The sequence below is a fragment of the Delphinus delphis genome, chromosome 13 (genome assembly GCF_949987515.2).
Source record: "Delphinus delphis chromosome 13, mDelDel1.2, whole genome shotgun sequence".
Taxonomy (NCBI): domain Eukaryota; kingdom Metazoa; phylum Chordata; class Mammalia; order Artiodactyla; family Delphinidae; genus Delphinus; species Delphinus delphis.
In genome coordinates, this window is record NC_082695.1 from 9,034,619 (window position 1) to 9,049,540 (window position 14,922).

At 47.3% G+C, this 14,922-nt stretch overlaps 1 protein-coding gene across 3 annotated transcripts in view; it reads left to right on the forward strand.

Annotated features, from left to right (window-relative positions):
• CUX2 (cut like homeobox 2) overlaps positions 1-14,922 on the forward strand; it is a 261,050-nt gene that overhangs the window by 22,266 nt on the left and 223,862 nt on the right. Inside the window, exon 1 of one of the 3 annotated variants that reach the window (XM_060028047.1) lies at positions 12,726-12,823. The exons of the other annotated variants lie outside the window; for them this stretch is intronic. The gene's annotated coding sequence lies outside the window, so the exon portion shown is untranslated. Of the gene's footprint in view, positions 1-12,725; positions 12,824-14,922 lie in introns of those variants that run through there. 3 annotated transcript variants of the gene reach the window in all.

The window sequence follows — 14,922 nt, forward strand, 5'->3', positions numbered from 1 at the left end:
GATGAAGTCCTTTTACCTTGGCTTACCAGGCCTGTCGTGATCACCGCCTCCCATCCTCACCTACCTCCACCATTCCATCTCTTACTACACTTCCTTGCCGCCAGTTCCCCCAGCCAGAATTAATTATTATGAGGTCCACAAATGCCTTATGCTTTCTTATCTCCAGACCTTTGCATATGCTGTTCCCCCTTTCAGGAACTCCCTTGCCATCGCTCTACCTGACAGATTTCTCTCATCCTTTACATCTCTAATCTGGGAGGCTTTCCTGAACCTCCTGGCCGGATCAGGGGGCTGCCCCTATCATTATTACATCACAGTTCATTGTGATTGCTTGCCTTGTTTTTTTATTTTAAGACCCATGAGGGCAGCATTTGTGTCTGTCTTGTTGACTCTTGTCACAGGCACAGGGCGTGGCACATCTTAGATGCTCGATAAACATCTGTTGGTGGCACAACACTTTCGTTACTCCTGGAAAGTTTGGGGGAGCAACTGCTAAACTTTCGGGACCCCATTGGGAAGCAGGGGTTGAATTTGGTTTGAAGGTACTGAGAGGAGCAAATTACACTTCCCTCAGGACCATTCTGGTCCAGCCCACTCTGGAAGGTTCTCTTGGAGCCCATGGCCTCTGTAAAGTGTGGACAAGACAAGGCTGCTGCTCTGAGAGCCAGGGAGAGAGTTAGGCTGCTGCGGCTGCCTTCAGAAGCAGAGAGAGAGGCTTAATGCCTGCTCCCCCTTCCCCCCTATTATCAAATTAATCCTCTAGATGGCCAGGTGTCAGTGATAAAGATGAAGGGAAATGACAGTTATGTTTCCTCCAAGAAGAGCTCGAGACCTTAGAAAGAGAGCAAGTGGTGACACCTGCTATTTCTCTGCCTTGGGATGCCCTCCCTGCTGCCCCTTTCTTGGGGTGGCTTCGGCAATTTTCCCCACTGTGGCTATGTGGAGGCCAGGCTCTGATTGGTGAGACTGCTTGGAGAGCCACAGGCCCGTGGCATCCTCAGCCACAGGCACATGCACATGCAGTCACATGCACACACGTGCACATATACTCACTGGCGCGCCCACGCGCGCGCACGCACACATACACACACATCTTCCCAGTTCTGCATCCCGAGAATCCCTGCACATAGCAACACCGTGGCTTCCTTTGCTCTGCCTTCTTTTTCCTACCTATTTTCATTCCTGAGTTGTTCGGGGACCAGAGGAGCTGAGGAAAGCTTTTTGGGTTGTGGGGTAGGGAGGAAGGCGTTGGCCACAGAAGGATTATCAGGGAATCCCACGACTGAAAGGAAAAGAAGGGATTTTAAAAATTAATTTTGTCTTATGAAAGCCATGTTGCCACGTGGAGGGTTTTAAAAAGAGAAAAGAAGGGGAAGGAGATGCCAATAACCCAGCCCGCTTAGCACTTCAGTGTGCTTCCATATACTCTTCCTGGTTTGCCATCAGAACCATGGTTGATTCTGTTTCGTGGTCTTTTCACTTAATACTGACATTGGCCTTTTCCACATCATTTTGCTGTCTTCAGAACAAGTGTTTTACTGGCCTAATATTCCCTGAAGTGAATGGATCACTCTCCCCTCAGCCAGACCATGTCCCTGGGCATCTCTAGGTGTTTTTGCTTTTAAAACACTGGGGTGATGGAAAAAAGTTGTATTTCTGGTTCTATGTCTTTGGCCCTTTTCTCAAGGCCAAGAACCTGGCTCCAAAGTCAGGTAGACCTGGGTTCAAATTCTGCCCCTATCAATGAAACTTCAGGCCAGTGCTTTCTGCTCTGTGCCTCAGCTTCTTTGTCTGTGAAATGGGGACCCTCAATGCCTCTCTCACAGGAAGTATTGTTGGGATTAGTTGAGTGAATTTGCTGAAGCATTTAACTTGGGACTAACACATAGCAGGCTCTTGTGTGGCCCCTAACGGGTCTGTTTTATTCACTGTTCTTCCCCCAACACTCGTGCCTGGCATGCAGTGGGTTCTCACTTAATTTGTGCTGAATGAATGTGATGGACACATTCACATGTATGTGTTTTTCTGCCTGTGCTGGGGTGTACATTTCTGTTGAAGACTCTTGTGTGGAAATATAGATGTGTACAAACACATACACACACACACACACTCAACCAAGCCAAGGGAAGGGCACAGGGCCATTCTGGTTGAGGGTCCATGAACATTTTATTGTGATTAAATATTTATCTGGTGCTTGAGTGTGAACGTGACACTTTGCAGTAGATAAGACAGGGCCATGTAGAAAAGGCCTGAAAAGCTATGGGGTCCAGCTCAGTGAAGAAACAGCCAGTTACGGAAGCAGAGGAGGGGAGGGGCTGGGGCTCAGGGATTTATTCGTTCAGCCAATCAGTCATCTGTATTTATCCAGCACCTACTATGTGCCAGGTCGCAGGCTATGCCCTAGTGATGCCCTAGTGATCAACACAGACATGCTCTCTGCCCTGATGGTCTCCACGGTGTTTAGAAGTGAAATCCCTAAAGAGACTGACATTAATCAAATAATCACACATACTTGAAATTGCAAACCCTGTGAAGGGCTGTGGAGGAAATGAGCTAGGAATGATGATATGGTGTAACAGATTTAATCTGGAAGTTAAGGAAGGACTCCTGAGTTAGCCAAGTGAAGAGAGGCTGTGGTCATCCAGGCAGAGGAAGGGAGCAACACATGCAAAGGTCCTGGGGTGGGAAGATACACCTCTGGTTCTGGGAAGTGAAATATGGCCAGTGTTACTGGAGCATAGAGTGAGGGGCAGAGAGGTAGGGTGTGACTGGGGAGGGTAGACAGGGTTGGCTCAGATGGGGCTTGTAGGCCCTGCTGAGGTCTTTATCCTGAAACAGAGGGGAACCGTAACTGGGTGAAGGGGGCCTTGGAGGGGTGAAAGAGGAGAATTGGAGGGGTTTGAGGGCCTGGAGCCTAGGGTGGGAGAAGTGGCTAGACAAGGAGACTCAGATGTACCCACCACTGTCCCCTGGCTGGAAAGTGCATGCCTGGCCTTTCCAGGCATCCAGAAAATTCATCAGTCTGTAGGATGGAGCAGGTCAAGGTAGGGACAGGAATAGAGCCGTTTTTCCTGGGCAGATGGGGAGGGGGCGGGGGAGGGCCTTACCACGTTCAAATATATGCTTCCTTTCTGCCAGTTATTACTTACCTAGGGGCTTGTGAAAAGAGAAAGATCAAAAAAAAAAACCCAACAACCCAAGAACACCAAATCCAGCATTGCTTCAGGCATGCAGCCTGAGGGAGCAAGTATTTTTTCTCCAATATTTGTGTGTGTTTGAGTCTGTGAAATGCTGTGCTGAAACTCTAGACCCCGCCAGAATAGGGGGCTCTGGGGCCTTCAGGGCCGTCAGGAGGGGGCCACCGTTGCTGTCCACATCCTGGACAAGGGCTGGCATAGCGGGGCCCGCCCTCTGCAAAACGGTAGGCTTCTGTTTCTCATCTGCTTTGTGTTCCGATAACTCAGGCATGGCCCACCTGGGGGTGTGGGGTGCGGGGTGCTGGAGGTTCTCAGGCAGGCTGGTTTCTGGAATGGTGGAATGCCCAAGAGAGAGGTTGGGAGGCAGGGGATTTGGCGGCTGCCCCTGCACAGTGATATTCTGTGCCTCACACATTCTTATTAGCATCGTAATCGCTCCAAAATACTGATTCATTATCGCGCTCCAAGCTGCAGACTGAGGCAGTGGGGTTTAATAGTTCCATGTGAACCATTCTGGGCTGTTGAGTAAATATTGCTCATTCTGAAAAATAGGGTAAATGTGTGTTTTGGCGATGAGCAAGACAGCAGCCAAGTAGGTAGTTGGTGTCTAGGCCGGCGCCAGGCAAGGTGGTGGGGGACAGGGGAATGCTCACAGTCCAAGAAGTGTCCTGTTCATGTCTGACTGGCATTGAAATATTCTTCTGGACATGAAGATTGGGATTAGGAAGGAGATTTGCTCTGAAATGAGGGTAGAAGTACCCTCTTGTTTTTTGTGCATGTAGAAATGGCTCCAGGGTAGACAGGAAAGACCCCTCCAAATGTGTATAGACAAGTGATTGCTTTCAGAACTGGAGGGCTGCTTACTACAGGCAGCAGGAGGCAGTGTGGCAGGAGTTAAGTGTGCAGGTGAGTAGATTCCACTCTGAGGTCCCTGTTCTGCCACTTGTTAATTGTGGGACCCCAGGCAAGTTACTTGACCCCTTTGTGGCCTCAGTTTTCTCATCTTTAAAATGGGGATGATAAAAGTACTTCCTCATAGGATTGTGTGGGATTTAAACAAGGATATTTTTACAAAGTTCAAATGGTGCTTGGCATTGTGCACAAGAAATGTTAGTTATTAACAGGGTTCTGGTATGGTGTGGAAAGAAGGTTTGCATTTGGATCTATCTCTGGGCTTCTTCAACTCTGAGAATCTGATGAAAGCTATGGATCCTCTCTATGCTAGAGACACATAGCATTTTGCATATATTGTAGTTTCAGGGGGTTGTTGGGTCCTCCATATTTAGCTAGGTACTCCAAGTTAAGAGCTCCCAATCCCTACTGTAGATCACCCTGTTGTGGAGTGGAAGTGAGTTATAGGCTCTAGAACCTTCTAGAACTGGGTTTCGTCCTGGCTCTCTTTCTTATTTGCTGTATAAAGTTAGGCAAGTGAAGAGATATCTTTCAGCCTCGATCTCATACTTGGTGTGGAGTTCTTCATGTGAAAAGGATTTGGACCATGTAAAACACTTGGCCCAAAGCTTGGCACACAGTAGACCCCACTTGATTGAAGACCTAAGAGTTGCTAAGGGTAGGCTCTGCCCCTCTGTTATGTTTATAGTCTGTGTGTAATAATTCCTTTATCTGAAGTTCTTAGATCTGATCTTGCTAGTTGTGTGTATTGATTCTCACACAGAGTAGACTGTTTCCCCAGGTGTTTTGTAATTTTGGATTGAAAGCTCATCTATAGTAGGATTGAATCTCTGGTAATTTTCTGTGGCCTGGGTTACCTCTAGCGTAGAAGTTGGCCAGCTATATTCTGTAAAAGGCTAGACACAAATATTCTTAGCTTTGCAGGCTGTGGTCTCTGATACAACTCAGCTCCCACTGTTGTGCAACAAAAGCAGCCAGAAGTAAGTAACCTAATGGGTGTGGCTGGATTTGGCCTGTAGGTGGGTGGGATTTGGACCCACAGGTCATAGTTTGCTCGCTCCTGCTCTAGAGAGATTTTGTATTTGCTTTTGCTTAATGTCCAGGGGTATTACTAGAGAGAATGAATTTTTTAAATGCCAGTTGCTTGGCTGACAGTAGTAGTTCTCAAAGTGTGGTCCCTGGACCAAAAGCACCTGAGAACTTAGACATGAAAATTCTTGGGCCCCATTCCAGATCTTCTGAATTAGGAATTCTGGGGGTGGAGCCCAGCAATCTGTGTATCCAGGTGGTGCTGGTATACACAAGTCTGAGAACTTGAAGGGTAGTATAAAATTGACCTCCAAACCCATGTGAGGGCAGACCTGTGGTTATGAATTACCAGGGAAGACTACTTTTTGGTTTTCCAGTCTAGAGGCAGGGCCAGATAGATCAAATTCTACTGTTCTTTTCTTTTTGTGTTAGTGGATAGACGTGTTCTGACCCACTCTCACTGAGGGTGAAGGGCTCTGGACTACTAAGATGGGCACCTGTTCCACCGTTTCATTGCCAAGGGCACTGAAGTATCAGTTCACATACTTAGCAGCTTGATTTTGTTTCGTCTTTAGTTATGACCCTTGAGAACTTCTCTTACTTTCTTACTGAACTGACCTGTGTATTCAAAGGATGTTGGTATATTTTATCCATTATTTCTGGGTGTTTTGTAGTGTAAGCATTTTCAGGTTATCTTGTCTCCCATAATGCTAGACAGAAACTCCTTTCAATGTAGTGGAAGGTTGAGTTTCTCCTTTAGGGATTCTTCTTTAGAATGTCTGGCAGCTCCTCTGCTTCTCATGTGATATGACACTTGTCACTTGCCCTGGAGTCAGGGCCTACTTTGTCACTCCCTGGTCACAGGGAGTGTCACTCCCTGGTCACAGAGACCAGCATCCAAATACCCCCCTGGGGAGTCTCTCCATCCTAACTTTTCCCAGGGCTTGGATCCAGTTCAGCCAACATTTGTTGAGTACCCACTGGTGCCAGGCCCTGGGTGAGTGATGAATGGAGTTTAGCTCTGTACAGGTGACAAGTATCTCTGTGCTAGAGGTTGCCATTCTGTGGTCACTGTACCTGGGGACCTTCCTCTATCCCAGCATGTAAATCCCCTTGTGCCTCTCTAGGGGAGCTTGACTCCTTTAAGTGTTTTCCTCTGGGGGTCAGAATGAGGTCAGTATTAAGAACATTAACTTTGAATTATTAGAGAAATGCAAATCAATACTATAATGAGGTACTACCTCACACCAGTCAGAATGGCCATCATTAAAAAGTCTAAAAATAACAAATGCTGGAGAGGGTGTGGAGAAAAGGGAACTCTCCTACACTGTTGGTGGGAATGTAAATTGGTACAGTCACTATGGAAAATAGTATGGAGGTTCCTCAAAAAACTAAAAATAGAGTAGCTGTATGATCCTGCAATCCCACTCTTAGGCATATATCTGGACAAAACTATAATTCGAAAAGATACATGCACCTCAATGTTCATTGTAGCACTATTTACAGTAGCTAAGACATGGAAGCAACCTAAATGTCCATCTACAGATGAATGGATAAAGAAGATGTGGTACATATATACAATGGAATACTACTCAGCGACGAACAAGAAGGAAATAATTCCATTTGCAGCAATATGAATGGACCTAGAGATTATCATTCTAAGTGAAGTAAGAAAAAGACAAATACCATACAATATCACTTATATGTGGAATCTAAAATATGACACAGATGAACTTATCTATGAAACAGAAACAGACTCAAAGACATAGAGAACAGACTTGTGGTGGCCAAGGGGGAGGAGGAGTGGGGGAGGGATGGATTGGGAGTTTGGGATTAGCACATGCAAACTATTATATAGAGAATGCATAAACAACAAGGTCCTGCTATATAGCACAGGGAACTATATTCAATATCCTGTGATAAATCATAATGGAAAAGAATATGAAAAAGAATGTATATATATATATGTATAACAGAATCACTTTGCTGTACAGTATAAATTAACACAACGTTGTGAATCAACTATACTTCAGTAAAAAAAAAAAACACTAGCTTTGAAGTCTACTAGAGTCAGTTTCAACAACCCGTTCTTCGTCTTACAAGCTGTGTGATCCTGGGTGAGCCCCTGTACCTCTCTGAGCATCAGCTTCTCCGACTGTAAGATGGGATGACAGAGGGTTGCTCTAAGGATCCAATGAGATTATTCATGGAAGGCACTTGGCAGAGCGCCTGGTACCTGATGAGTGCCCAATGGATTGTGATCCAAATGGCTGTTGTGAGTCTGTCTCTCATGATAATGGACTAGGAGAAGTCAGGCTGGGCGCTCAGGGGATGACAAAATCGGGCAGCAGCCAGATACCATTGCTCAGCATGTAGCAGATATACCCCTGCACCTCACCATTCCTGTGGTGGCCTTATCTTGCTTCCTACCTCCTCCCCTCAGTCATGTGACTCAACCCAGAGAGGAAGGGGAGCTGCCAGTCATAGTACTCCATCCCCCTGGCTAAGGTGATTGGTCACATGACTCAAGCGGACATCGCATGACTCAAGCTGGGCCAATTAGAGTGTCCCCATGATTTTTCAGTTGAAGCGTAGAGGGGAGTGTGTCTTTTCTCTCTAGGTGAGATGCTTCAAGAACGAAGCTCAGCTGCCTGTAGCTGGGGTTGCAGACAGCCTCATGGGGACAGAGCAAAACCAGCCTGTAACGAGAGACTGAGTCAAGATATGGAAAGAGACAGACCCTGGTTGAATCATCCCGAGGCCACCTTCTCTGTCTCTTAATAGTTTATTTACGGGAGCCCACTTTGTTGTTTTTGTTTGTTTGTGTTTGTTTTTTGGATTTTTTTGGGTGGGGGGGGTTAAGCTCTTTGATTAAATTTTTACCACCTACAATCAGAAATACCCCCAAAACAGTTCTCCCTACACAGCGTTCTGGAAACTCTCGGCCAGTCCATTCTGCATGGCCAAATTTCTACAAGGTGAACCAGACACATGCCACATCTGCCACCTGGCCTGGTGCAGACATGCCAGGTGGTGCAGGATGTACCCTGTTGTTTGAAAAACATCATGCAGAGGAGGAGGGGACAGAGGGAGGCCACACGGTGTGCCAGGACACAGCTCTGGGCAGAATTGCACTGCCTTCGTTTTTGTTTTTGTTTTTTTTTAATTTTTTTGGCTGCATTGGGTCTTCATTCCTGTGTGCGGGCTTTATCTAGTTGCGGCAAGCGGGGGCTACTCTTCGTTGTGGTGCGTGGGCTTCTCATTGCGATGGCTTCTCTTGTTGCGGAGCACAGGCTCTAGGCACACAGGCTTCAGTAGTTGCAGCACGCGGGCTCAGTAGTTGTGGCGCACGGGCTTAGTTTCTCCACGGCATGTGGGATCTTCCCGGACTAGGGATCAAAGCTGTGTTCCCTGCATTGGCAGGCGGATTCTTAACCACTGTGCCACCAGGGAAGTCCTGCCTTCGGGGTTTTGAACGTACCCTTTCCACAGGAACTTTCAGAGAGGGGCTGGGCAGTGCCTCAGCCACAGTTGTGTCAGTAAACCACCCAGAGAAATAAGCTCCCACGTGGAGCATCAGGAGATGTGGGATGTTCTCTCCCTTTGGGTTTCAGATTCTCTCCAGAGAAGCCCGTGGGGACCCCTTAGCAGGGATCACCTACCCTCCTCCCCAGTCACATGTAAGCCCAGCAAGTCTGGCTCATTGAGAATGGGTTTTGCCTACCATTTAAACATGGCCCGCAGACACCCACAAAGCCCCATACATCTTCCTGAGCCCACCACACCTGCTGACATTCAGCACAGTTCTCCCCCCTCATCCTTGATCTCAAAAAAGATCATCTTGGAAAAGATTGTTTTGTGTGCAGTTTACCCAAATGCCACTTTTTCTCATTTTTGCCAGAGTTGCTCTTTTTCCCTCCCTTTCTTTGATTTCTTTCTTGGATTTGCTCTGGGGTTGGCTTCCTTAAACCAAAATAACTCTCACAATGCACGGGGAGAGCGCTTCCTGTGGGTGAATGACATCTGTATGAAAAGACTGCAAAGCTGCCGATTTCTATCCTTTGAAGACGCTTGTCAGCCAGTGCTGCGGTGGAGTGTCAGACGTCACACGGGGTGACTGTGGAGATGCCAGCAACAGCTTTTTTCCAGAAAGCCTTCAGCCCAAACTTTGGGCTCTCCGGGGACCCAGGAGCAGCATCCATTTTCTGAAGAGATTAAAGGCGATGCTGGTTGGAGCAGCTGGTATTTTCAACTGCGTTCCCAGCAGGGCCCCGCAGCAGTGCTTTGTAGCTACCTGCTCTGCCTTTCCCAGTTCAACTCTGTTCCCTTCTTTCCTGACTTGTGTGCCTCCTCAGGGGTCTGGTAGCTCCAGGCAGACCCCTGAGAGGAGAGGAGAAGGGGTGCTGATGGTGCCACTGTGGCTCTCCTGTGGGAGGGGAGGGGGGAATCTCATGATTAAGAACATAGCTCTGGAGTCAGGCTCGGTATGAGTTCAAATCCCAGCTCTGCCGTCCTGAGTGAGCCAACCCTGTCACTTCTCTGAGCCTCAGTTTTCCCATTTGTCCAATGGGGTCGTTGGGTTTAGTGAAGACAATACAGGTAAAGCACTTCCTTAGCATGCTGCCTGGCACATAGTAAGTGCTCAGTAAGGTTTAGCTGCTGCTCACTTCTCCAGATTCACCCTGGTTGACCTTCTCTAATGGCCCATCACCTCTCTTTAAGACTTCTTGGTTGATAACTCCTCAACCCCAAGGTTGGTCACTTATTTATGTAGCGGTATTTTGTCCATGTGTGTTTGTGTTCCTGTCAAAAGCAAGTCCCCCAAGCCCCCAGCCTCTTCATCCCTATACATTTTTTGTTTCCTTTGTTCCTATAATCCTTTGTCCATCTTCCTATCATAGTACAGTGCTGATTGCAGTATCTAATTCGGGGAATGGCAAACTTCCATGAGCACAGGGGCAGGCAGGTAACATCAATGATGGATTCAGCTCTGGGTAAGCAGGAGGAAGGTTGGTAGGCGAGCAGGGGTGCTGGACAGCTGAGGATATCTGGCCCTGCAGCAGGGAAATCAACTTGATTAAAATGCTGTGCTGGACAGATGAAATACCCGACTGCTGGCTGGCTGTGGCCCAGACCTGGGTTGTACAATAGTTACATCCTCTCCCTACCCCCACCAAGACTGTGAGCTCCCTGAGGGCAGGGATGCCCTCACCTCCCCGCACTGCCACCCCAAGGGCCCCATGCTAAGGATGACATCGCAGGGGTCAGCAAATTTTTGATGAATAAACAAACATATTTGCTGTTGACCTCATTCATTAAGACATGTTCAATGTGGAAATTGTAGAAAGAACAAATAAGCAAAAATAAAAATCACCCGCTTCTGAGATAAATCTTTTATCACGATTTCTTTAGACTTTTTGTAACAAACATACAGAAAAGGACATGGATCATATGTGTTCAGCTCAACGACTTGTCACAAACATGGAACCATCACTCAGATTAAGAACATCCCTGTCCCCCACCCCAGAAGCCCCATCAAGCCCCTCCTATCACTGCCAGCCCATGCCCCAGGGGTGACCCCTCCTGACTCCTAACAGCACGCGTTAGTTTTGCCTGTTTGTGAGCTTTATGTAAAAGGAATCACCTAGCATGTGCTCTTTTGCGTCTGGCTTCTTTCACCAACGTTATGTTCTTGAGATTCACCCACGTTGTTGTGTGTAGCTGCAGTTCATTCATTCCCGTTCCCATCTAGCATTCTGCTGTGTGAGGAGACCACAATTTATTCATCCTTTCTCCTGTTGATGGGCATTTGGGTGGCTTCCAATTTGGGGCTCCTACCAACGGCACTTCTAGGAACACTGGTTCCCGAGTGTCTCTTGGGTGAACGGGTGCATGTGTTTTTCTTGAGTATAAATCAGGGTTTCTTGATCTTGGCACAGTTGACATTTAGGACTGGATGGTTCTTTGTGGTGAGGGCTGTCCTGAGCATTGGAGGATGTTTAGTAGCATCCCTGGCCTCTGCCCACTAGGTGCCAGTAGCATCCCCCAAGTTGTGACAGTCCAAAGGGTCCCCAGGGATTGCCCAATGTCCCCTCAGGGGTAGACAAAATCGCCTCTGGTGGAGACCCACGGTATATATCAGGGAATGGATTACTGGGTTACAGGGAGTTATTTGCATAGCTTCAGTATAGTATATGCCAGGTATTTTTCCAAAGTGATTGTACCAGTTTGTACTTCGGCCAGCTGTGTGTGACCTTCTAACCATTTCTAATGCCTTTATTTATAATTTATATATAAATTTTATGGAATGAAATCAGGTGTAAGTATTATTCTACCTTATGCTAGATTACATGGTCTAGCGTGTCTTTTATCATTTATTCTTCCATTACAGAGCAGTAAAGTGATTAAATCTGTACTTAACACTGGAATCTGACTTCCTTTAGTTTAACCCGTGGCTCTGCCTCTCTGTAGCTGTGTGGCTTTGGCTGAGTGACTTCACCTCTTTGTGCCTCAGTTTTCTCTTCTGTCAAACAGGAACAATAATGGTGCTGGCCTCTGTTATTTGGAGATTACATGAATTCATTAATGTGAGGCATGTGGAAGAGGGCCTGGCGTGTGGCAAGTGCTGTGTTGACTGCTACTATCCATTTTAGTGGCCATAAATATTCTCTTATGTGGATGAGTTGTGGTTTATGTCAGTAGTTCTTTGGTGTGGAATGGTAAATTGTTTTCAGTTTGGGCTGCCAGAGTTTGCAAAATCTAAAAAATGATAATAATGCCTAGTTAAATTTGAATTTCAGATAAACAACAATTAATTTTTAATATAAGTATATCCCATGCAGTATTTGAGATTTTTATACTGAAAAATATTTGTTGTTTATCTGAATTCAAATTGATCTGGGTGTCCTGTATTTTATCTAGCTATCCTCTTAATTCCAGTTCTTTTCTCTTCTGAGCGTCGCAGTGATGAGCATTCTGGAAGTTGCATCTTAGCACACAAACACGGTTTCCTGAAATTGGCTCCTTAGCTGAATCACCTAGGGGCTTGTTAAAGTGCCCAGTCCTGGCCCCCACCTAGATCTCTTGAAACTGAGTCCCCAAGGCTGGGTTGAGACTCTGAATTTTTAACCAAGGCCCCAGGTGACTCAGAGCCAAGACTTTAGGGTGAACTCCTACTCTGCTGTGTTTGTGATGTGCTGTGTGGAAGGTGGGGCAGGGAAGACTCTTCCTTGCTGCTCCCTGCCTGGTCACTTCTCTCCTGTGGGTGAAGATAAGGGTTGGCCTTGACTGGCCTTTCCTGGGACACTTCTGCTCAAGGCCTCCAGCCTGGGCAGGGGACTGGGGTGGGGTCTTTACTTCCGGCTGCCCCTCAGCCCAGCTCAGAGCCACCCCCCCCAGCTTTATAGGAGGCGGCGCTGAACTTTGGCAGCGGGAGAGAAAGGTGGGGGCAGTGGGCACCAGGACCAGCTGCATTGATTTATTTCTGCACTTCTTGGAAGCCCTATCATGAGGAAAACAGGCGGCGGGTAAACAGTAGACGGCAGCCTCAGCAGCAGGGAGGGCCTGGCTGGCCTGAGAGCTTGTCTCAGCTCAAAGTGTCTGCCAGGTTCTGACTGTCGCTGTTGGGGGCACAGTGCCCCTTGGGCCCAGGCCTGTGGCCTCCTGAGACTCCACCATCTGGCCAGGTAAGGTCCAACCTGGCCAAGGGGCAGGGCCTGGACTCAGAACTGCACCCCTCGCTATGTCCCTGCCTGACCAGAGCCTCAGGGACTCATGGTCCATTCATTCTGTTCCTGTGGGCCTTCAGAGGCTGCCAGGCCAGGCCTGAGGGCAGGAGGAGATGTCCGCCAGCAGCTCCTGTCCCCGCCCTTAGCCTGGCCTGCAGCAGCTGCTCTCCCCAACTTTGGAGGATAGATCTGATTTCTTTTTCATCCCAGCTGCTGTTGGGCACCCCGGAGCCACCAGGCCACAGCCAGCTGGGCAGGCCGACCCTGTCTGCTCAACTCAAAGCCACAAAATTACAGCCCAGACAAGATCAATATGATCATGTCCCGGGGCCTTCAGAGGATGCTTTTGCTTTGAGAAGAGGTCAGAAGGGGCCTTGGATTTATAAATATATTATTATTTAAGAGAGGATTCCTGGTGGTCTGTAAGAGTTTGTTGGCTGGGGAGACAGCCTCTCTCTGACCTCCTGCATGCTCTCTGGGGCAGAGCCAAAGTGTCCAGCCGTTTAGGCTGGTGTGGGCCAGGTGCTTCCTCTAGCAACAAGGGGGTCTTCAGAGTTTGGGTCTGGGTTTGGGGAGGGAGGTGTTCACCTTCCTTGTACGTCCATTTGGTGCTGACAGCTTGTGCTGGGCACAGACGTTTTCTGGGAAAGAACTCATCAAGCAAATATGTTTAATTAGTGCTTTTTCTTTCTTGCTTTAAGTGCTTGTTGTAGCCTGGGCATTGTTCTAAAGACTGAGGGAATAGTATTGTTACCAAGCCAGATGGGAGCCTTGTCTTTTGGAGTTTATAGTTTTCATTATTTACCCTTTTTGGTTAGGAATCAGACAGGTGGAGTGAGTTGCCCAGGGTCACTCTGCAAGAGGCGCCTGCCAGGTTCAAGTTTCACTAGTAAATGAACAAAATAATCACTTGATCAAGTAGAAAACTGAGTCTGATTAATAATGATGATGATAATAACCAGCATTAATTGTTTACTATGTGCCAGGAACTGTGCTAATAAGTGAGTTTAGTTCCATGAGATCCATATTATAATCATCCCAGTTTTTAGAAGTTGTGAAAGCTGAGGTTCAGAGAGGTAAATTCACTTTCCCAAAGTCACATAGCCAGCAAGTGGCAGAGCTGGAATTTGAACCCAGGGCCTGGGCCTTCAAGCTTAAACACATTGTATAGGTACTTTCTGGGGTTCCCACTAAAGCCTGGTGTGCTGGAGAGGAAAGTCACAATCATTATTTTTATGAAGGTTCAGCATTTGGGTTGGGATAGTGCAGGTGATGAGGGTGCTGATTTACCACCAACTTTATCATATACTCCTCCAAGGAGTGCAGAACACCTGGCATAATGATAGCAATAATATTAACAACAAAAACAACAGATGCCACTCGTTGAGCATTTGAGTGATTCCCATGTGCCTCCCATAGAAAGATTACCTTAAAATACATAGCTGAATTTAAAATACATAGCTGTTTTGTTATTCCCATATGATGGATGAGAAAACCAAGGCTGAGAGAGATTGAGTCACTTTCTCAAGCTCACATAGCCAGGAAGTGCAGAGCCGGGATTTGAACCCTGTTTGCCTGCACAGCCCACAAAGCCTTGCTGGTTCTCCCAGAAACTGCTCCGAGGAGCCCGTGATGGCATCTACGCTCCTCTGGGGTCTCCTTGTTCAGAACAAGGAAGTGACTTGCCTCAGTCCCCTTTATCACTTGGCAGACAGTCCAGATTTCTTATCCCAGTTTCCCGTCTCCTTCCAACCCTGCCTGAGACTCTTAACATTTTCCCTCCTAAATCCTTCTTTCTAATCAGTTCAGCTGTGGAATACGGGCCCCCAAATAATGCCAAGTACAGCCTTTGCTGCCACTGGATTTCCTGCTTGCTTAGCAGGATGGAAACTTTGGCATGGGTATGTGTCCTTTTAAAAAATCCTTTATTTGCTCTGCTCTTGTTTTTATAAGATATGACTCTTAATGAGGCTTTAATTCAAGGTCAAAGAGTCCAGAAGTTGGCAGAAAGCCCATGGCCCCTCTGGGTCCCGCCAGACACATAAACAGCCAATGGC